Below are 22,071 nucleotides of genomic sequence, written 5' to 3'. Positions count from 1 at the left end.
ATCCACATGGATGAAGTACATCAGTCTATGTGATTACAAAAAAACAGTTTCACACTAATCCCCACCCAATCCCCATTTGATTTTCTCACAGTGCCATCAACTTCCACAGATTAAAGATTCAAGATTCCTTGATATCAGTTCCAGTAGAGAAGTGAAAAAGACAATGTAATAATTGTTACTCTGGATCCGATGTATCACAAAAAACCACAATAAGATAAACAACATAATAATAAAGAACGAATATATAAAATAGCTTCTAGAGATAGACTGATTATATGTACATAAACTGATGTCTGCACAGTAGTTTCTGTACATAAGGTGACTATGACAAGAAATGACAAAGTAATGGGGGGGCATGATGGGTGGAAGTATTGAACAGCTTTATTGCTTGGGGAAAGGAACTGTTGTTGAGTCTGATGGTCCTCGTGTGGAAGCTATTTAGCCTTCTCTCTTATTGGAGTTGGACAGACAGATCATGACCAAAGTGTGTGGTGTACTTCATGAGACTGCTAACCTTTTACCAGCACCTTTCTGTATACATGAACTTGTTGGGTAGTTTTAACTATCTATTGTAGAGCCTTGTAGAGCCGCAGTGCAGTTTTTAATATGATGCAGTTAGGATGCTCTCTACTGCACATCTGTATAAGGTTCAAGTATTGATATGCATAGTACAGTTCTCTTCAGCCTCCTCAGAAAGTAGATCTCACCACTCACCTCGACATTTGGGACAGGTTACAGTGGCTCATTTATCCTACCCACCCATGTCTCACCGGAACATGAGAGGGAACTAGAACAGCCTCATGGTCTCAGGGAGAACGTGAAAACTCCTCACAAACAGTGGCATTTCAAATGCTGCATGGTGGGGTATAAACTAGAGTTGTGGGGGGATGGGAACCAGAATGTCAGAACAGTTAGTGGAGAGGTTGTGGAGGCAAGTGTTGGTAAGACCTCACACAAAGTTAGGAATCAAAAGGTTGGGCAGGGTGCGACTAGTCTCCTGAGCTGCATATATTTCAATGCAAGAAGTTTCAAAGGAAAGAATGATGAGCTCAGGGTATGGATCAACACCAGGAATTATGTTGTTGCAGCCTTTAGTGAGACAATGTTGCAGGAGGGGCAGGAATGGCAGCTCAATATTCCAGGGTTTCGTTGTTTTAGATGCAACAGATCGGGAGAGTTTAAAGCAGGAGGGTGGGCTTTATTAGTCAGGGAAAAGGTCACAGCAGTGCTCCGTCAGGATAGACTGGAGAACTCGTCTAGCGAGGCTTTATTTGTTTATTTATTGATGGAGATGCAGCCTCTCTGGCCACGCTGCCTAGCAACCCACAATTTAATCCTAACCTAATCATGGGATAATTTACAATGACCAATTAACCTACTGACCAGTACATCTTTGGACTGGTGGAGGAAACAAAGCACCCAGAGGAAACCCATGCGATCATGGGGACGATGTACAGGCTGCAGCGAGAATTGAACTCAGTTCTCAGGCCAAATTTGAAGAAACAAGAAAGGATCTAAAAGGCGTGAATTGGGACAGATTGTTCTCTGGCTAGGATGTCATTGGTAAGTGGGAGGCCTTCAAAGGAGGAAGTTTGAGAGTGTAAAGTTTGCATGTTCCTGTCAGGATTAAAGGCAAAGTGAATAAGAATAAGGAACCTTGGTACTCTAGGGATATTGGAACTCTGATAAAGAAGAAGAGAGAGATGTATGACATGTATAGGAAACATGGAGCAAGTCAGGTACTTGAAGAGTATAAAAAGTGCAAAAAAAACTTAAGAAAGAAATCAGGAGGGCTAAAAGAAGACATGAGGTAGCTTTGGCAGTCAAGGTGAAGGATAATCCAAAGAGCTTCTTACAGGTATATTAAGAGCAAAAGGATAGTAAGGGATAAAATTGGTCCTCTTAAAGATCAGAGTGGTCAGCTATGTATGGAACCAAAAGAAATGGGGGAGATCTTAAATGTTTTTTTTTGCATCTGTATTTACTAAGAAAACTGGCATGGAGTCAATGGAAATGAGGTAAACAAGCAGTGAGGTCATGGAACCTATACAGATTGAAGAGGAGGAAGTGCTTGCTATCCTGAGGCAAAACGGAGTTGATAAATCCCCAGGACCTGACAGGGTATTCCTTCAGACCTTGAAGGAGACTAGTGTTGAAATTGCAGGGGCCTTGGCGGATATATTTAAAATGTCGGTATCTACAGGTGAGGTGCCGGAGGATTGGAGGATAGCTCATGTTGTTCATTTGTTTAAAAACGGCTCAAAAAGTAATCTGGGAAATTATAGCCAGTAAGTTTGACGTCTGTAGTTGGTAAATTATTGGAAGGAGTACTAAGAGATAGGATCTACAAGTATTTGGATGGACAGGGACTTATTAGGGAGAGTCAACATGGCTTTGTGCATGGTAGATCATGTTTAACAAATCTATTAGAGTTTTTCGAGGAGGTTACCAGGAAAGTGGATGAAGGGAAGGCAGTGAATGTTGCCTACATGGACTTCAGTAAAGCCTTTGACAAGGTCCTGCATGGGAGGTTAGTTAGGGAGGTTCAGTCGCTAGGTATACATGGTGAGCTAGTAAATTGGATTAGACATTGGCTCAATGGGAGAAGTCAGACAATGGTAGTGGAGGATTGCTTCTCTGAGTGGAGGACTGTGACTACTGGTGTGCCACAGGGATCAGTGCTGGGTCCATTGTTATTTGTCATCTATATCAATGATCTGGATGATAATGTGGTAAGTTGGATCAGCAAATTTGCTGATGATAGAAAGATTGGAGGTGTAGTGGACAGTGAGGAAGGTTTTCAAAGCTTGCAGAGGGATCTGGACCAGCTGGAAAAATGGGCTGAAAAATGGCTGATGGAGTTTAATACAGACAAGTGTGAGGTATTGCACTTTGGAAGGGCAAACCAAGGTAGAACATACAAGGTAAATGGTAGAACACTGAGGAGTGCAGTAGAACAGAGGGATCTAGGAAAACAGATACAAAATTCCCTAAAAGTGGCGTCACAGGTAGATAGGGTAGTAAAGAGAGCTTTTGGTACATTATCCTTTTTTAATCAAAGTATTGAGAATAAGAGTTGGAATGTTATGGTGAGGTTGTATAAGGCATTGGTGAGGCCGAATTTGGAGTATTGTGTGCAGTTTTGGTCACTGAATTACAGGAAGGATATTAATAAGGTTGAAAGAGTGCAGAGAAGGTTTACAAGTATGTTGCCGGGACTTGAGACTTAAGGGTTTATATTACTGAGAAACTGAGATACAGAGAAAGGTTGAATAGGTTAGGACTTTATTCCCTAGAGCGTAGAAGAATGAGGGGAGACTTGATAGAGGTATATAAAATTATGATGGGTATAGATAAGAGTGAATGCAAGCAGGTTTTTTCCACTGAGGCTAGGGGAGAAAAAAACCAGAGGACATGGGTTAAGAGTGAAGAGGGAAAAGTTTAAAGGGAACATTAGGGGGGCTTCTTCACACAGACAGTGGTGGTAGTGTGGAATGAACTGCCAGATGAAGTTGTGAATGCGGGTTCACTTTTAACACTTAAGAAAAACTTGGACAGGTACATGGATGAGAGGTGTATGGAGGGATATGGTCCAGGTGCAGGTCAGTGGGACTAGGCAGAAAAATGGTTCGGCACAGCCAGGAAGGGCCAAATGGCTTGTTTCTGTGCTGTAATGTTCTATGGTTCTCCTGACTATAAAGCATTGTGCCAACAGGTGGAGCTGAGAAATAAGAAAGGTATGACCGCGTTAATGGGACTATTTTACAAACCCCCCAACAGTCCTTTACAAACAAATTTGTAGAGAAATCACAGACTGTTGCAAGAAACATAAAAGTTGTTGTAGTACAGTAGGTGATTTTAAACTTTCCACATATTGACTGAGACTCCCATACTGTAAAAGGACTAGATGGGATAGTTTGTCGAAGGAAATTTTGCTGAACACATTTGACCAACTATCAGTCTGTAGAAGTCCCAAAAAGAGAGTGTGTGATATTGGATCAGCTATTAGGGAATGGGACAGGGCAGGTGACAGAAGTTTGTGCAGGGGAACACTTTGCATTCAGTGACCACAGTGCCATTGGTTTCAAAGTAAATATGCACAAAGATAGGTCTGGTCTACGGGTTGAGATTCTAAATTGGAGAAAAGCCAATTTTGATGGTATCAAAAATGACCTGGCAAGTGCGGACTGGGACAGGACACTTTCTGGCAAAGGTGTACTTGGTAAGTAAGTCAGAGGCCTTCAAAAACGAGAGAACGAAGCATGCACATGCCTGACAGATGGTGGCCTCTCTGACTGGAGACCTGTGACTACTGGTGGCTGAGATCATGCAGGGTCCTTTCCTGTTTGTCATCTATACCATCGATCTGGATGATAATGTGGTTAACTGAATCGGCAAATTTGTGGATGATACCAAGATTGGGGTGTAGTGGACAATGAGGTAGGCTATCAAAGCTTGCAGAGAGATGAGCATCAGCTGGGAAAATGGGCTGAAAAATGGTAGATGAATTTAATGTAGACAAGTGGGAGGTTTGGCACCAGTAGGACCAACCAGGGTAGGTCTTACACAGTGAATGGTAGCACACTGAGGAGTGTGGTAGAACAAAGGGAATACAGGTCCATTGAAAGGGGTGTCACTTGTAGATAGGGTCATAAGAAAGATTTTGGCAGACTGGCCTTCTTAAAGCAATGCATTGAGTACAGGAGATGGGATGTTATGTTGAAGTTGTATAAGACACTGGTGAGACCTAATTTGGAGTATTGTGTGCAGTTTATGTCAGCTACCTACAGGAAAGATGTAAATAAGGTTGAAAGAGTACAGAGAACATTTACAAGGCTATTGCAGGGTCTAAAGGATCTGAGCTTCAAGAAAAGATTGAACAGATTAGGACTGTATTCTTTAGAGCATAAAAGACTGAGGAAATTTGATAGATATGTACAAAATTATAAGGGGCACAGAGAGGGTAAATGCAAACAGGGTTTTCCTACTGAAGTTGGGGGAGACTACAACCAGAGGTCATGGGTTAAGGGTAAAAGGTGAAAAGTTCATGGGTAACATGAGAGGAAACCTCTTCACTCAGAGGGTTGTGAGAGTGCGGAACGAGCTGCCAACACAAGTGGTGCATGCCAACTCAATGTCAAATTTTAAGAGAAGTTGGATAGGTACATGGATGGTGGGGGTTTGGAGGGCTATGGTCTCAGTGCAGGTCAATGGGAGTAGGCATAGTAAATGGTTTTGTCATGGTCTGGATGGGCTGAAGGACCTGTTCCTGTGCTGTATTTCTCTATGATTCTAAAAGCAGAAATCAGGATTGAACCTGGATCACCGAGGCTGTGTAGCTGCATTTCTGCCAGCTGCTTCATTCTGCTGGGCCCCTCAGTGTGGTTTTCCATTTTATTGATTTTTAATTAATAGGTTCTATCAAGTTCAATCATATGTAACCAATGCTACTGTTAGAGAGAGATGCATTGCACAAAGGCCTTTCAGCACATCAACCATCTATTTACACTGAACCTGTTTATTTTACATCCATTTTATTTGGCCCCTTCCAGACATCAGCCAGTTTGGTAATAATTTACAATGACCAATAACTAGCTGACCTGCACAACTTGCAATGCAGGAGGAAACTGAAGCATCTAGGGAAACCAACTGGGCAGCAAGGAGAACATGCAAGCACCACACAGACATCAGGATTAAACCTGGGTCACTGAAGCTGTGTGGTGCTGGCTCTACTAACTTCACCACTGTGCCACCCTGCACTGGGCAGGATGTATTAAAAAAATCCTTTTATGTTAAGGGCTCTATTTTGTGACCATTTTATTTCTCTCAGAATCTGCTGGTGAAAGCCTCTTGGCAACTGGCCGAAACAAAATAATGGCTCAACTAGTCAAAGGCTTTATACCTGATGCAGTAAAAAATGTGAGGATGTTTGTCTGTTGCTCGTCTAACATTAACATCCTTGTAAGATAAGCTTATCTGTAATATAGAGGGCTAATCATCCGGAGGTTGAGCTCTGCGTGTGTATTGTGATATACAGCCATCTCATCACCTTGTGTGCGAGCTGTCTGTGAGCATAATTTCCTGTAATAAATCTATAATCTAACACTCTGCATAGAATTCTCATTCCAGGCACAGAGACAACAGAGGCAAGAACATCTATTCAGCGTCATTCATCAACAGCTACCAGAAGAACGATTTAGACTGCAGACATAGATTTCCCAGTAGGAATCTCTGTTTTGAAGGGGAAGGGATTGAAGATATCAAGTGGCTCTATTGGAGGCACTTAGCACACAGAAGATGTACGATTTATACGTACATGTAGATATCTGTCCCAACGGGCTTACAGATTTGATGGGCTTTCCTGATACTGATGCACAGCCGCTACTGTCTCCCTGGAGGTAGTGGAGTAGCTGCTGTGGACAGCATGGTAAAATAGAAGTTTCTGCAGCACCATTACAGAACCAACGACCTGATTTCAATTATACTGCCATCTATTTTACTGATTTTTATTAGAAACCGGGGTCTCCAGTCTCCTCCCACCTTCCTAAGATGTACAGGTTTGATCGAGGCAAGACTGCGTCAGCGAGTTAGACCAGTGGAAAGAATTTAAAAAGAAGACTGCTTTATAGAGAGGGTGTCAGGTAGAGGGAGTCAGAGTAGGAGGGCTTTGACTCAAAGGAGCTTTGGCAATACTGGGTTGAGGCGAGGTAAGTTATTTGTGAAGAACAGGAATAGGAAGTATGTCTGTGAGGCCAGAGTTCCGTACTGGGTGTCGCATGTGGAATGTCCAGGAAACTCCCAGCCTCCTGGACGGGCACATCTGTGCCAGGTGCATTGAGCTGCAGCTCCTTAGGGACCAGGTTAAGGAACTGGAGATGCAGCTCGATGACCTTCATCTGGTCAGGGTAAGTGAGGAGGTGAGAGAAAAGCTATAGACAAGTAGTCAAACCAGGGACTTGGGAGACAGATAAATGGGTAACATTCAGGAGAGGGAAGTGAAAGAGTTAGATGCTGCAGAGTACCCCAATGGCTGTCCTCTTTAACAATATGTACTCCTGTTTGAGCACCACTGGGGGAAACAACCTATCTGGGGGAAGCATCAGTGGCTGCACCTCTGGCACAGAGTCTGGCCCTGCAGCTCAGGAGGGTAGGGAAGGGAAGAGGATGGCAGCAGTAATAGGGGACCCTATAGTTAGGGGGTAAGACAGGTGATTCTGTGGACGCAGGAAAGAAACATGGGTGTTCATTTGCCTCCCAGGTGACAGGGTCGAGGATGTTTCTGATCGCATCCACGATATCCCGAAGTGGGAAGGGGAACAGTCAGAGGCTGTGTTACATGTTGGTACCAATGCCATAGATAGGAAAAAGGAGGAGGTCCTGAAAACAGACTACAGGAAGTTAGGAAAGAAGCAGAGAAGCAGGACCTCAAAAGTAGTAATCTCTGGATTGCTGCCTGTGCCATGCAACAGTGGGTATAGGAATAGAGTGAGGTAGAGGATAAATGCATGGCTGAGGGATTGGAGCAGGCGGTCGCGATTCAGATTTCTGGATCATTGGGAGCTCTTTAGGGGCAGGCGTGACCTGTACAAAAAAGATGGGTTGCACATGAATCCGAGGGGGACCAATATCTTGACAGAGAGGTTTGCTAAGGCTATTGGGGAGAATTTAAACTAGAATTGCTGGGGGGGGGGGGGTGAGTAGGAACTGAACTAAATAGACTGGGGAAGAGGCAGTTGGCTTATAAATAGAGAAAGCTTGTAGGCAGTGTGAGAGGGAGGATAGCCAGGTGATGGAGAAAGGATGTGCTCAGACTGATGGTTTGTGATGTGTCTATTTTAATGTAAGGAGTATTATGAACAAAGCGGAGTCCTTAGAACTATGATGTTGTGGCCATTGCAGAGACTTGGATGGCTCAGGGGCAGGAATGGCTACTTAGGGTGCAAGGATTTAGATGTTTCAGAAAGGACAGGGAGGGAGGCAAAAGAGGTAGGGATGTGGCAGTGCTGATCAGAGATAATGTCACGGCTGCAGAAAAGGAGGAAGTCACGGAGGGATTGTCTACTGAGTCTCTGTGGGTGGATGTTTGAAACAGGAAAGGGTCAATAACTTTACTGGGTGTATTTTATAGACCACCCAGTAGTAACAGGGTCATCAAGGAGCAGACAGGGAGACAGATTCTGGAAAGGTGTAATAATAACAGGGTGATGGGGGATTTTAGTTTCCCCAATATTGATTGGCATCTCCCTAGAGCAAGGGTTTAGATGGGGTGGAGTTTGTTAGGTGTGTTCAGGAAGGTTTCCTGACATAATATGTAGATAAGCCTACAAAAGGAGAGGCTAAGCTTGATCCGGTATTGGGAAGTAAACCTGGTCAGGTGTCAGGTCTCTCAGTGGGAGAGCATTTTGGAGATAGTGATCACAATTCTATCTCCTTTACCACAGCATTGGAGAGGGATAGGAGCCAACAAGCCAGGAAAGGTAAGGGGAAAATATCAGGCAGGAACTTGGAAGCATAAATTGGGAACAGAAGTTCTCAAGGAAATGTACGGCAGAAATGTGGCAAATGTTCAGAGGACATTTGCGTGGCATTTTGCATAGGTATGTTCCAATGAGAGAGGAAGAGGATGGTAGGATACAGGAACTGTGGTGTACAAAGGCTGTTAAAAATCTAGTCAAGAAAAGCTCACTGAAGGTTCAAAAAACTAGGTAGTGATAGAAATCTAGAAGATTATAAGGCTAACAGGAAGAAGCTTCAGAATGAAATTAGGAAATACAGAAGGGGCCATGAGAAGTCCTTGGTGAGCAGGATTAAAGAAAACCCCAAAGCATTCTACAAGTATGTGAAGAGCAAGAGGATAAGAGTGAAAGAATAGGACCTATCAAGTGTGACTGGAAAAGTATGTACAGAACTGGAGGAGATAGCAGAGGTACTTAACGAATACTTTGCTTCAGTATTCACTATGGAAAAGGACCTTGGCGATTGTAAAGATGACTTACAGTGGACAGAACAGCTTGAGCATGAAGACATTAAGAAAGAGGATCTGCTGGAGCTTTTGGAAAGCATCAAGTTGGGTAAGTCTCTGAGACTGGATGAGATGTACCCCAAACTACCATGGGAGGTGAGGGAGGAGATTGTTGAGCCTCTGGCAATGATCTTTGCATCATCAATGGGGACAGGAGAGGTTCCAGAGGATTAGAGGGTTACAGATGTAGTTCCCTTATTTAAAAAAGGGAGTATAGATAGCCCAGGAAATTATAGACCAGTGAGTCTTATTTCAGTGGTTGCTAAGCTGATGGAGAAGATCCTGAGAGGCAGGATTTAAGAACATTTGGAGAAGTATAATATGGGTAGGAATAGTCAGCATGGCTTTGTCAAGGGCAGGTCGTGTCTTATGAGCCTGATTGAATTTTTTGAGGATGTGACTAAACACATTGATGAAGGTAGAGCTGTAGATGTAGTGTATATGGATTTCAGCAAGACATTTGTTAAGGTACTCCATGCAAGGCTTATTGAGAAAGTAAGGACCTTGCTTTGTTGATCCAGAACTGGCTTGCCCACAAAAGGCAAAGAGTACTTGTAGACGGGTCATATTCTACATGGATGTTGCTGACCAATGGTGTGCTTCAGGGATCTGTTCTGTGACCCTGTCTCTTCATGGTTTTTATAAATGACCTGAATGAGGAAGTGGGGGGGATGGGTATGTAAATTTGCTGGTGACGCAAATGTTGGGGGTGTTGTGGATAGTGTGGAGGGCTGTCAGAGGTTTCAGCAGGACATAGATAGGATGCAAAACTGGTCTGAGAAGTGGCAGATGGACCAACCCAGATAAGTGTGAAGTGGTTCATTATTGTAGGTCAAATATGATGGCAGAATATAGCTTTAATGGTAAAACTCTTGGCAGTGTGGAAGATCAGAGGGATCTTGGGTCCAAGTCAATAGGACACTCAAAAATGCTGCGCAGGTTGACTCTGTGGTTAAAGAGGCATACAGTGCATTGACATTCAGCAATCATGGGTTTAAGTTTAAGAGCTGAGAGGTAATGCTGCAGCTATATAGGACCCTGGTCAGCCCCCACTTGGAGTACTGTGCTCAGTTCCAGTCGCCTCACTACAGGAAGGATGTGGAGACCATAGAAAGGGTGCAGAGGAGATTTACAAGGATGTTGCCTGGATTGGGGATTGGATTGAGAATAGGTTGAGTGAACTTGGCCTTTTCTCCTTGGAGTGACAGAGAATGAGAGGTGACCTGATAGAGGTGTATAAGATGATGAGGGGCATTGGTGGTGTGGATAGTCAGAGGCTTTTTTCCAGGGCTGGAATGGTTAACACAAGAGGACACAGATTTAAGGTGTTTGGAAGTAGGTGCAGAGGAGATGTTAGGGATAAGTTAGTTGGTTGTTTATTGTTTTTTTTAAAACACAGAGTGTGGTGCGTGTATGGAATGGACTGATGGTGACGGTAATGGAGTCGGATATGATAGGGTCTTTTAAGAGACTCATGGACAGGTAGATGGAGCTTACAAAAATAGGGGACTATGGGTAACCCAGGGTAATTTCTAAAGTATATGTTCGGCACAGCTTTGTGGGCCAAAAGTCTTGTATTGTACTGTAGATTTTCTGTCTCTAGGTTAGAAAGTTAATTGATCACGTGGGTGTAATTAGGCTGCATGGGCTTGTTGAACCAAAAGGTCCATTTACCATACACTGCCTCTAAATAAAAAAAAATTGCTTGCAAATTGCTTTGAACATTTCAACAGTTTTCAATGTCAGAATTCCACACTCCCGTGACCTACTGCAAGTATTTAATGCATTGACCCTGTACAACTTGAATCATTTTACTGCGCTGTTTCTCTAAAACATAAATAATAAATAAATTAAGGATAGTTGGGCTCTAAATCAAGTGCATATTTTGTTGTGTGCCACTCAAAGCATCACTGATTGGAATTTTCTTCACAAACGAATCCTTCCTTGCAATTCCCACCTTAACCAGACAGGAACTCTTTACTGGATGTATAGGCATTGGAGCTCAATTCAGACATGTGCAGCTGATTCCCTTCTCAACTGAACCAGATAAACAAAGCTATTCAAAGTTCAAAGTAACTTTATTATGATAGTATGCATATGTCACCATATACTACCTTGAGATTCATTTTCTTGCAGGCATTCAGCAAGGAGTTGGTGTGGGAGGGAGGGCATAAGATTTTTGGATCAACGGGCTCTCTTCCAGGGAAGGTGGGACCTGTACAGAAGGCACAGTTTGCACCTGAACTGGAGGGGCTAATATCTTAGTGAGAAGGTTTGTTAATGCTGCACAGTGGGGTTCAAACTAGAGTTGCAGGGGGATGGGAACCAGAATGCCAGAACAGTTAGTGGAGAGATCGTGGAGGCAGATGTTGGTAAGACCTCAGACAAAGTTAGAAATCAAAAGGCTGAGCATGGTGCAGCAAAAACAAAAAGGATAAATAGAGGATGGAAGGTGTTGTATCTGAATGCACCCAGTACTGTATACAGAATAAGGTTGATGAACTTGGAGCACAGCTACAGATTGCCTACAATTTCATATCTGTATCGGTGAATCATGGCTGAAAGATTAGTGCTGGGAGTTTAAGCCAAGGATACATATTGTATCAAAAGGATAAGCAGGAAGGCAGAGGGGGTGTCATTGTTCTGTTGGTAAAAAATTAAATCAAATCATTACAAAAAGATGACATGGGGTCGGAAGGTATGGAATCATTGTTAATAGAGCTAAGGAACTAATTCTGTAGCCTGAGGTAAACTACACACACAGGACAACAAATACTTATTCGGATCTTTAATTCCTTTATTTGCTTTAGATGTTTTAATGCAGAAAGAGGATATCAAAACAAAGACAGTGAAATGGGGTGGGAACGGGATACAGAGCCTGATGTTTACCTTGTTTACCCTCTTGATTGGCCCTCCCTCCAAAGTTTCCACAGTGTATGTTGTCATCTAGCACCTCTACAACCCTGTAGACAGTTGATTTCCAAGCATTCTGGATCTTATTACAGCTTAATGGTCTGTTCCTGGGGTAAACTAGTGCATTTACATCAATCTTAGGACAATGAATTTATCCACCAGTAAGGCAATGCATTCTGCAGCCTTCTGTTCAGAGTAGTCTTTCACTCTGGCATGAACATCACTCAATCATTTCTGGTGTATGGCTTACCAGTCATATTTCCTGTCTACAGACTGTTCGTACCCCAGTAGAGCATCCACTGGCAAGTGGGGATCAACACCAAACAGTAGGTAATAAGGGGAATATCCGGTGGTTGTGTGAGGTGTCACATTATACACGTATGCTAACTCGGGTAGATGCTCTGGCCATCTGTGTTTGTTTTCCGGAGGCAATGTACACAACGAATCACACATCGTCCTGTTGAAACGCTCACACTGAGTATTGCCAGTAGGATGATGGGGTGTGGTATGACTTTTCTTCACCCTTTACAGTTTGCAAAGCTCAAATATCTTTTGAAATATCAAATATCTTTTGAAGTTATGGCCCTGCTCAGAATGCAACCTCTCAGGAACACCGTACTTCATAAACCATTCCCTCAAGAGCACCTTTGCTGTGGTATCCGCCTTTTGAACTGAGTTGAGAATGTTTGGCTGAATTTTGTAAAAACGTCTGTAACTACCAAAATATTTTCATGCCTATCAGCTGCTGGCTCAAGCAGAGTGAAATCTACAGCAACAACTCTGAGCAACCAAGAAGCAAGAAATGATTTCATGGAGGGATGGATCTTAGGGGGTGGCATTTTCATTAACACATGGACAACTTTTGATCACTGTGCCACATCATCATGCGTGCCCACCCAAAAACATCTACAAGAGGAGAGTACACTTGATGTCCTGATGGCCCATAGAGTCATGTACATATGCTAACACTTTGCTCCTCAGATTGGTAGGTAGCAGGAGCTGATAACACTCCCCATGGTTCTCATCCTCAACTACACGATACAGTAAGCCCTTATGCTCCCTGATACTGTCCCAGTGCTTTAACAGAGACAAAACCGGTTTAGACAAGGTTTACATTCCTTGTCCTTCGGCTTTCTTTCTCTGTCCAATAAGTTTCTGAAGACACTTAACACAGGGTCTTGCTGCTGAAAATTGTGCAAGTCCCCAGCATAATAACCTGGCAAGGTTGGTGTGTTTCCTTGCGTCAGATCATTTACATCACAAGTACCAGCTGCAAGAGCTCGAATTTGCTTAACTTTACAGCTCTTAAGACCAGCTGTAACCAGTGATAGGTCAAGAGCAGTGCCACGATTGTTCAGACCACAGATTGCCACAGACCCGTCAAACTCAGCATCCTCTGAGACAGGCTCAGGCTCCCCTGTAAATGGCTGCCTAGAGAGAGCATCAGCCATGCTATTGCTCCAACCTGGACGATACTGGACATCAAAGTCAAACACTGACAGCTGTGAGATCCATCTCTGCACAGTTGCTCCCAACTTGGCAGTTTTCAAGTGGGATGACGGATTATTGTCAGTAATTACGGTGAATTTGGAACCCAATAAGTAATCACAAAACTTCTCTACTACGGCCCACTTAAGTGCAAGCAACTCTAATTTCATGCTGTTATAATTCTTATAATTCTTTTCAGCATATCTCAATCATCAGCTTGCATATGCAATAACCCTCTTTGTCCCTCCCTGGTGCTGGTATAAAACAGCTCCTAGTTCATGACTGTTTGCATTGGACTCCACGATGAAAGGCTGCATGAAATCGGCAAAGCCGAGGATCGGCGAACTGGTCAGTTTCTCTTTGAGCAAGTTGAAGGCAGTTTGACATTCTTCTGTCCAAGACTGTTTTAACAGCTGGTTTGTTTTGCTAGGACTCCCGCACCAAGACACAAATTCACTACGTCATGGAGCGGACCTGCAATCTTTGAGAACCCCCGAATGAACCATCTATAATAACTACAGAAGCCAAGAAATATCTTAAGTCTTTGACTATAGATGGTACTAGCCATTACTGAACCACCCAGACCTTCTTGGGATCTGTGCCTATCCCCTTGGCTGATATCTGGTGACCTAAGAACTTAACCTCTGACTGCAGAAAATTACATTTTCCAATTTTACCTTCAGACCAGTCTCCTGGAGATGCTGAAGCACAGTGTCAAGCCTCTTTAAGTGTTCCTGGAAAGTCTGCGAATACACCAGAATATCATCCAGATACACCAGCATAATCTGAAAGACTAAGTTACCTGCATGAGTCTTTGCAATGTCTCTGGCCCATTGCAGACTCCAAATGGCATGCGAAGATATATAGACCAAACGGGGTTGAAAAAGCAGTCTTATGCCTATTACTCTCCTCTACCAGCACTTGGTGGTAACCACCCGCAAGGTCTATCATCAAGAAAAACTGCGCTCCCTTCTACTGATTTAGCGAGACCCGACAGAATGGATGTGAAATGGGCTCATCATCAATTAAATGAATTTCATGCTTGACCTTGTCCAATGGTCACCAACCTCTTCTACACCACGGACTGGTTTATTATTGACAATATTCTTGTGGACCGGCCGATGGGGGGGGCGGGTGGTGCGGTGTGGGTGTTAATCACGACTGGAATATAAGGTGATAAGTCAACTATAAGTCACTTATAAGTGGCTAATATACTCAGTTTTGTTTCTAAAAGGGATTATCTAACGAATCAAATATTAAACACACAGCGCATATTTTCCTCGCATGAATATAGTGATAAGTTAATTATAACTCACTTATAATAGCATCATAACATTTTAAGTAACGTTTGGGTATTAAACACACAGTGCATATTTTCCTCGTATAAGCATATAAAATCATTGTAAAATCAGTGAGAGGACAAGGTAAGGGCCAGAGGTCCCCGTACCGGGGCTGCAGCAGTCGCAGTCCAGAAAGAGCGACCAACCAAGCGAGGACTGCGACAGGGCACGTGCCCGCCCCCTTTGTAGGATCTATCAGCTGACATAAGTTTAACTCAAGGGATGACTTTCAGTAGATCGCAGTGAGGTAACTGCTCTGCTACTTACAAAACCCTGAGCCCGAATTAGGTCATCTGTGAATATTTTAGCACCGGGCTCCCCATGAACATTCAGTGTGCTAAACAGGCTTAGAGGCGGTGCCCATCTGTCCGCGCTCCAGGCCAGTAGCAACTGTACTTCTTGCTGGCCATGCGAGGTGGTCAGTTACCCAAGGCCAACCAGTGATCCCTGGGGCGAGGGTATCACTGTGTTTAGGTGACTGATAACCTCGCATGCGTTCAAGTTCAACAGTGGGCATGACAGGGAATGAGGAAAGGTGCAACTGACTCATATCGTTTCATATTGACAAATCATATTGTTTCCTCATAGCCTGGTAGCACATGCCTTGTCAGTATACCCAAGGTCTTCATCTTCAGCTGCAAAGATGTCCAGGTACTTAGCCAGTAAAGCTCTTAGCTGAACTTGCTGTTCTTCACTACCCCCAATGTCAAGTTTGTCTTCAATGCCAGCTAAGATCTGCTGAAATCTTACAATACCTTGCTGATCACTACCTACACATTCTACACCCAGCTGGATCCTAGATGAGAGCCATATAACTTGATAGAGGTTTAAAACTTGTACTGATAGTGTACTACAACGGCAGTCAACAAGCATAAGAATAACTACAAGACCACCTAGTAGAAGGGTGTTAAGTGGCTCAAGTAACATCTTATGGTCAGTCCCAGCATCTCCAGTGGCCTTCCTAGCCACAATGATAATTAGAGATTCAGTAGGTATGTGCTCAGTATCTTTTCCCGATACTCAGACTACAGCTTTCTTTTCAGTAGGTGTGCATCTGCACTTTCTGGAAAACATCTCTCCAATCAGAATCCAACTTTCCTTCTAGGGTCATGTCAAATTCTGTGTAGACAAGTTGTCTGCACTGGCTTATAATGTTTATGCCTACAATGCATGGGATGGGTTGTTCAGTGCTAACAGGATCTCTGACTACTAGAAAGCCATAATTAGGAATCTTCATTCCCATTGCTTGAACTCAAGATGAGAAATATCAAGACCATTAGTGGCTGTTAACTTAAGCCAGCCAGCAGTAGACAACATATCCTCATCCTCTCTATTCAAGTGTTCTCAAAAGAACTGCTCAGTCAGGGTGCTCACTTGACTACCAGTCTAACAGTCAACGGACAGCACAGGACATGCTCCTATGGCACACAGCTCAACAGAAGGACGTGTTCCTATGGCATGTTGCAGCAGCTGATCATGGGATGGCTGTACATTATCTGTGAGGTTTCCCCAAACTGCCCAACTCATAACAACCTGAGAACTGGAAATTCAGGCCCTACATCCCTAGCACTTTGCTTCTGTGGGCAATTTAATGGTACAAGCCCTCCTACCTGAAACTTGAAACATATTGGTTGCCATCTTCTTTGAGCCTAGGCCGTAACTTGGGTCTACTGCTAGTAGCATATGCAACACCTCTCTGTACAGCAAGATCTTTCAACGCTTGAGTCAACTCACTAATGGTTTAGCCCCGCTCTGCAGCTACTTTAAAGGCATTGTCTAGAGTGACAGATTTAGATTCCTGAGCTTTGAGATTTGAGTACTGTGCCTGACTACTGCTACACTTTGACTTTACAATGTTTAAAGTCTCTACAACAAGCCTGGAAAAGGGGTTGCTGACATCTCTTGCAGAAGACACGATGACTCTAGGGCTGCAGTTGCTCTGGATCATCATCACAGTTCTACGTCCCAATGTTCCAGCCCAGGCTCAAGGCTCTATGGTGGTCTTCACACTGTAACAGGCTCTCCTCTTGTCCCACAGGAACGGATGACCTGTCCTTCACCACTATATTGTACTAGAATACAAAACTCTAAAACCCTCTAAACTGGTTTGGAATTACCCCACTCCTGGTACCAAATTTTGTAGCCCAGGGTACTTTTCTGGGTCTTTAATGCCTTTATCTATTTTAGTTGTTTTAATGTAGAAAGAGGCTATTGAAATAAAAACGATGAAATGAATTTTTAAAGAAACAACTGCTACTGTTACAATCTCAGCTTAATTTTGGAAACACCCTTGTTATGTATGCAGTATGGAAATAACTGAAACAAAATGTACAGAACCCAGTACAGTAGTGATAATTCTAACAAAAATACAAACATAGAATCCCACCAACCCTGTACCTTATACTCAAAAATATAAATAAATACATCGCATCTTAACCAAGAGATATACTCACATTCGGCACACACATGCTTAACTTCCAAGCACATGTAGGCTAGACCTTGAAATGAGTTCTTGCTCATGTTACTAGGCCAATAAGAAAATTCGCACAACCACACAATTCGGCACTCATAAATTTATCTGCAAAAATTTTTCCTCAGCATACCTGGGAAAAGCACGCGAATGTTGTTCTCTCCAGATCATGGCAACTCTTCGTCCTATGCCACCCTTGCAAAATGATGTCACCATTTTCTCTTAAAGGCACCTGCAACTGCTTCAGCATTACCAAGGTGACTACATGAATGCACTTTAACAATAAAAAATTATATTCATCCGTCACCTGGTTATAGTAAAAAGACCCTGATGGGAGTTGGATATAGTAAGAATAGTAAGGATGTGGCTTACAATCTACAACTGGAGAAAGAAAATGCATGCCTAAAGGCATGAGCATTGACTTCTCTAACTTCCGTTAATGGCCCTCCTCCCCTTCTTACCCCATCCCTGACATATTCAGTTGTTTACCTGTTCTCCATCTCCTTCTGGTGCTTCCCCCCACCCTCCTTTCTTTCTCCCGAAGCCTCCCATCCCATGATCCTTTCCCTTCTCTAGCTCGGTATCACTTTCGCCAATCACCTTTCCAGCTCTTAGCTTCATCCCACCCCCTCCGGTCTTCTCCTATCATTTTGCATTTCCCCCCTCCCCCCCATTACTTTCAAATCTCTTACTATCTTTCCTTTCAGTTAGTCCTGATGAAGGGTCTCGGCCCGAAACGTTGACAGTGCTTCTCCTTATAGATGCTGCCTGGCCTGTTGTGTTCCTCAAGCATTTTGTGTGTTGTTTGAATTTCCAGCATCTGCAGCTTTCCTTGTGCATGCCTAAAGGGCAACATTACAATGGCCATCAGAGACTTCAATATGCGGGTGGTTTGGGAGAGTCAGGTTGGTGCTGGATTACAGGAGAGGGAATTTCTAGAGTCCCTACGAGTTGTCTTTTTGGAGCATTAGTGGTTGAGCCCACTAACGAATCAGCTATTCTAGATTGAGTGTTGTGAAAGAAACCAGAATTCATTAGAGAGCTTAAGGTAAAAAAGAACCCTTAGGTTCAAAATATGATCGAATTCACCCTGAAATTTGAGAAGGAAAGCTAAAGCCAGATGTATCAGTGTTACAGTGGAGTAAAGAGAATTGCAGAGTCTTGAAAAAGGAGTTGGTCAAAACTGATTGGAAAAGAACACTGGCAGGGTTGATGGCAGGGCAGCAATGGCTGGAATTTCTGGAATCAATTTAGAAAGTACAGGATATATACATCCCAAAGAGGGATGAAGTCAGTGCCTAATAAGAGAAGTCAAAGCCAACATAGAAGCCAAAGAGAGCAAAAATTAGTGGGAATCTGGAGTATTGACAAGCCTTTAAAAACCAACAGAAGGAAACTGAAAAAGTCATTAAGAATATAAAGATGGAATACAAAAGTAAGCTGGCCAATAATATTAAAGAGGATACCAGAAGTTTCTTCAGATGCATAAAGTGTAAAGAGTGGATATCAGACCACTGGAAAATGATGCTGGAGAGTTAGTAATGGAGGACAATGAAATGGTGAACTAACTGAATAAGTTTTTCGCAGTGGAAGACACTGGCAGTATGGTGGAAGTTCCCAGGGTCATGAAGTTTGTGAAGTTACCATAACTAGAGAAAATGTTTTTGGGAAACTGAAAAGTCTGAAGGTAGGTAAGTCATCTGGAGCAGATGATGTACACACCTGGGTTCTGAAAGAGGTGGCTAAAGAGATTGTGGAGGCATTAGTAATGATCTTTGAAGCATCACTAGATTCTAGAAGGGTTCTGGAGGACTGTAAAATTGAAAATGTCATTCCACTCTTCAAGAAAGAAGAGAGGCAGAAGAAAGAAATTTGTAGGCCAGTTTGTCTGTACTCGTAGCTGGGAAGTTGTTGGAGTCGATTATTAAGGATGAGGTCTCAGGGTACTTGGAGGCACATGGTTTTCTCAAGGAAAAAATCTTGCCTGACAAGTCTGTTGGAATTCTTTGAAGAAATAACAAGCAGGATAGACAAAGTAAAATTGGTGTTGTGTACTTCGATTTTCAGAAGGCCTTTGACAAGACCTCAAGAGGACTAGAGTATAAAAACAAAGAAGTAATGTTGAGACTTTTTAAAGTGTTGGTGAAGCCTCACTTAGAATATTGTCAGCAGGTTTGGGCCCTTATCTTAGAAAGGATGTGCTGAAGCTGGAAAGGGTTCAAGGGAAGTCCACAAAAATTATTCCAGGATTAAATGGCTTGCCATATGAAGAGCGTTTGATGTTTCTGGGCCTGTATTCACATTAATTTAGAAGAAGAATGAGGAGTGACCTCATTGAAACACATTGAATGGTGAAAGGCATTGATAGAGTGGATGTGGAAAGGATGTTGGGAGAGTCAAAGACCAGAGGACATGACAACAAATAGAGGGTTGTCCTCTTAGAACAGAGATGAGCAGGAATTTCTTCAGCCAGAGAGTGGTGAATCTGTGGAAGTCTTTGCCACAGGCTGCTGTGGAGGCCAAATCTTTATATATATTTAAGGAAGAGGCTGATAAATTCTTGATTGGTCAGGGCATGAAGGGATATAGGGAGATGGCAGGAGATTGGGACCAAGAGGAAAATTGGATCAGCCAAGATGAAATGGCGGAGCAGACTCGAATGGCCAAATGTTCTAATTCTGCTCCTATATCTTATGGTCTTAAGGCAGAGAGATACATTAGAATCAATGAAGAACTATAGACAAACAAAGACTGACAAACAGCTAATGTGCAAACTAAGATGAACTGCAAATAAAGAAATAAGTAAATAAATAATACTGAAAACATGAGTTGTAGAGTCAGTTCCTAGTCTGTGGAAACAATTCAGAGTTGAGATGAGGAATGTTGTTTCAGGTGTCTGATGGTTGAACGCTGATTTGATTTAACATGAACTACACATTTTTACTGCAAGATTCAATGTCTATGTGACAAATAAAGGTAAACCTTAACCCTTAATCTGATGGAGTTTGCATAAATCCACGTGTGCTTGGGTACAATGAAAAACTTACTTGCAGCAGCATCACTGGCACCTGGTATCATAAGCAGCATTAACAAATAAAAACATAAATTATACAACTTTTTTCAAGAAAGAATACAATTGGGACAAAGAAATAATTTTTATTTAGTATGCTCCAGAAACCTGTGAACATGCTGTAAACTTAGACTTTGGTTCAAATATGTTTGATTTCAGTATTCTGATTACTAAACATGTTGAGACAAGGCATAGAGTAACAAGCTGGTGACTTTTACCCAGAGCGGAAATAACTAATACAAGGGGTCTTTGTTGCTGCACACCTGGAATTTACATTCATATAATGTTAATATAATTTTGAAATCTATGATAATATAATTGTGAAATACCCTTAAATTATCTGTTAATGAATATAATTTCTACGTTTTATACTTTTAGAGCTTCAATGCGTTTACATTGTCAGTGTCTCAAGTTATAACACTGTTACAATTTGTAATAACAAACACAGAGGTCGGTAGCTAATTGTTAATAAACTGCCAACCCATCGAACGCTGACAAAGAAATACTCATCTACTATTACTAACTACAATGAAAGTGTTCCCTCAAAAAAATATCACATCAACACTGTGATTCTGAATTTGTAATTTCTAAGAAAGTTAAGTCTGGTTTAATTAAGATGTTCACTGATATGTTGAACTATGTACTTAGAAAAGAAGAATTTGAAGAATTGTCAATTCTTGTTGACATTGTTAAAACATTTCAAGCTCCTAGTGCTAACTGTGAACATGGATTCAGTCTTATGAACCACCCAGACATGGCTTACTCAGTGTACACCAGAGATGGTGAGCGGATACACAGGATGGACCAAACTGCTGATTCGGAAAAGACAAAAGATGGAGGTTTGTGCTCTGATGTGGTGTATTTGTTGTACTCTTGTTCCCCTGCCCTTGAACAAGTACCAATCAAATGCCAAACATTCTATTTACCAAGAGAGTTCTCCTTTGTAATCCTGACCACAGTTTGCATACCACTATCGGGTGAGACTGTAACAGGCACTTGAGATACTGCGTCACCAAACAAGAAACAGTCCACCCTAATGCATTTCAAATCATAGTCAGTGACTACAATTAGGCTTGTTTGAAGAAATCTCTGTCCAATTACCAACAGCATATAAACTGCAGCATCAGAGATCTCAACACACAAGACCACTGTGATACTAAGATATAGTGGTTCCATCCAGACTGCACTTCGAGAAATTGGACCACTTGGCTTTTCTTTTGCTACCTGCACAGAGAAAGAGGCTAAAGAACAAGGCTCCAGAGATTCGAACAACAAAGCAGTAGTTGCAGGAAACAGAGGAGCTTCTTGGTGATTGTTTTGAGTCAGTGGACTGGGCTGAGTTCAAGGACTCATCTGTGGGATCCGATTGAATATACTACAGTTACAACAAACTTTATAAAACAGTTAGAGACAAATGTTTCCCCATAAAGTTATTCGGCATCTTCCCCAACCAGAACCCCTGGATGAACCATTTGCAGAGGGCCAGATCAGAGGTATTCAAGTTTGGTGACCAAGAAAGTTACAAGAAGTCCAGGTACATCTCCAGAAAGCTATCTTACAGGTGAAGTTGCAATTCCAGACTAAACGTGAATCAATGATGGATACCCGACAGATGTGATAGCACTTGGATACCTCCACCCATTATAAAGTGAAATCAAGCAACATAGATTACAACAGGGCTTCAATTCAGAATGAGCTCAATGCCTTCAATGCTCACTTTTGACTGTCAAAACATAGAGGAACCATCAGCCCCCAATGATGCTATGAC

This window comes from Hemitrygon akajei, chromosome 11 (genome assembly GCF_048418815.1).
Source record: "Hemitrygon akajei chromosome 11, sHemAka1.3, whole genome shotgun sequence".
In the NCBI taxonomy this organism is placed as follows: Eukaryota; Metazoa; Chordata; class Chondrichthyes; order Myliobatiformes; family Dasyatidae; genus Hemitrygon; species Hemitrygon akajei.
Note: the sequence above shows the minus strand (reverse complement) of the source record.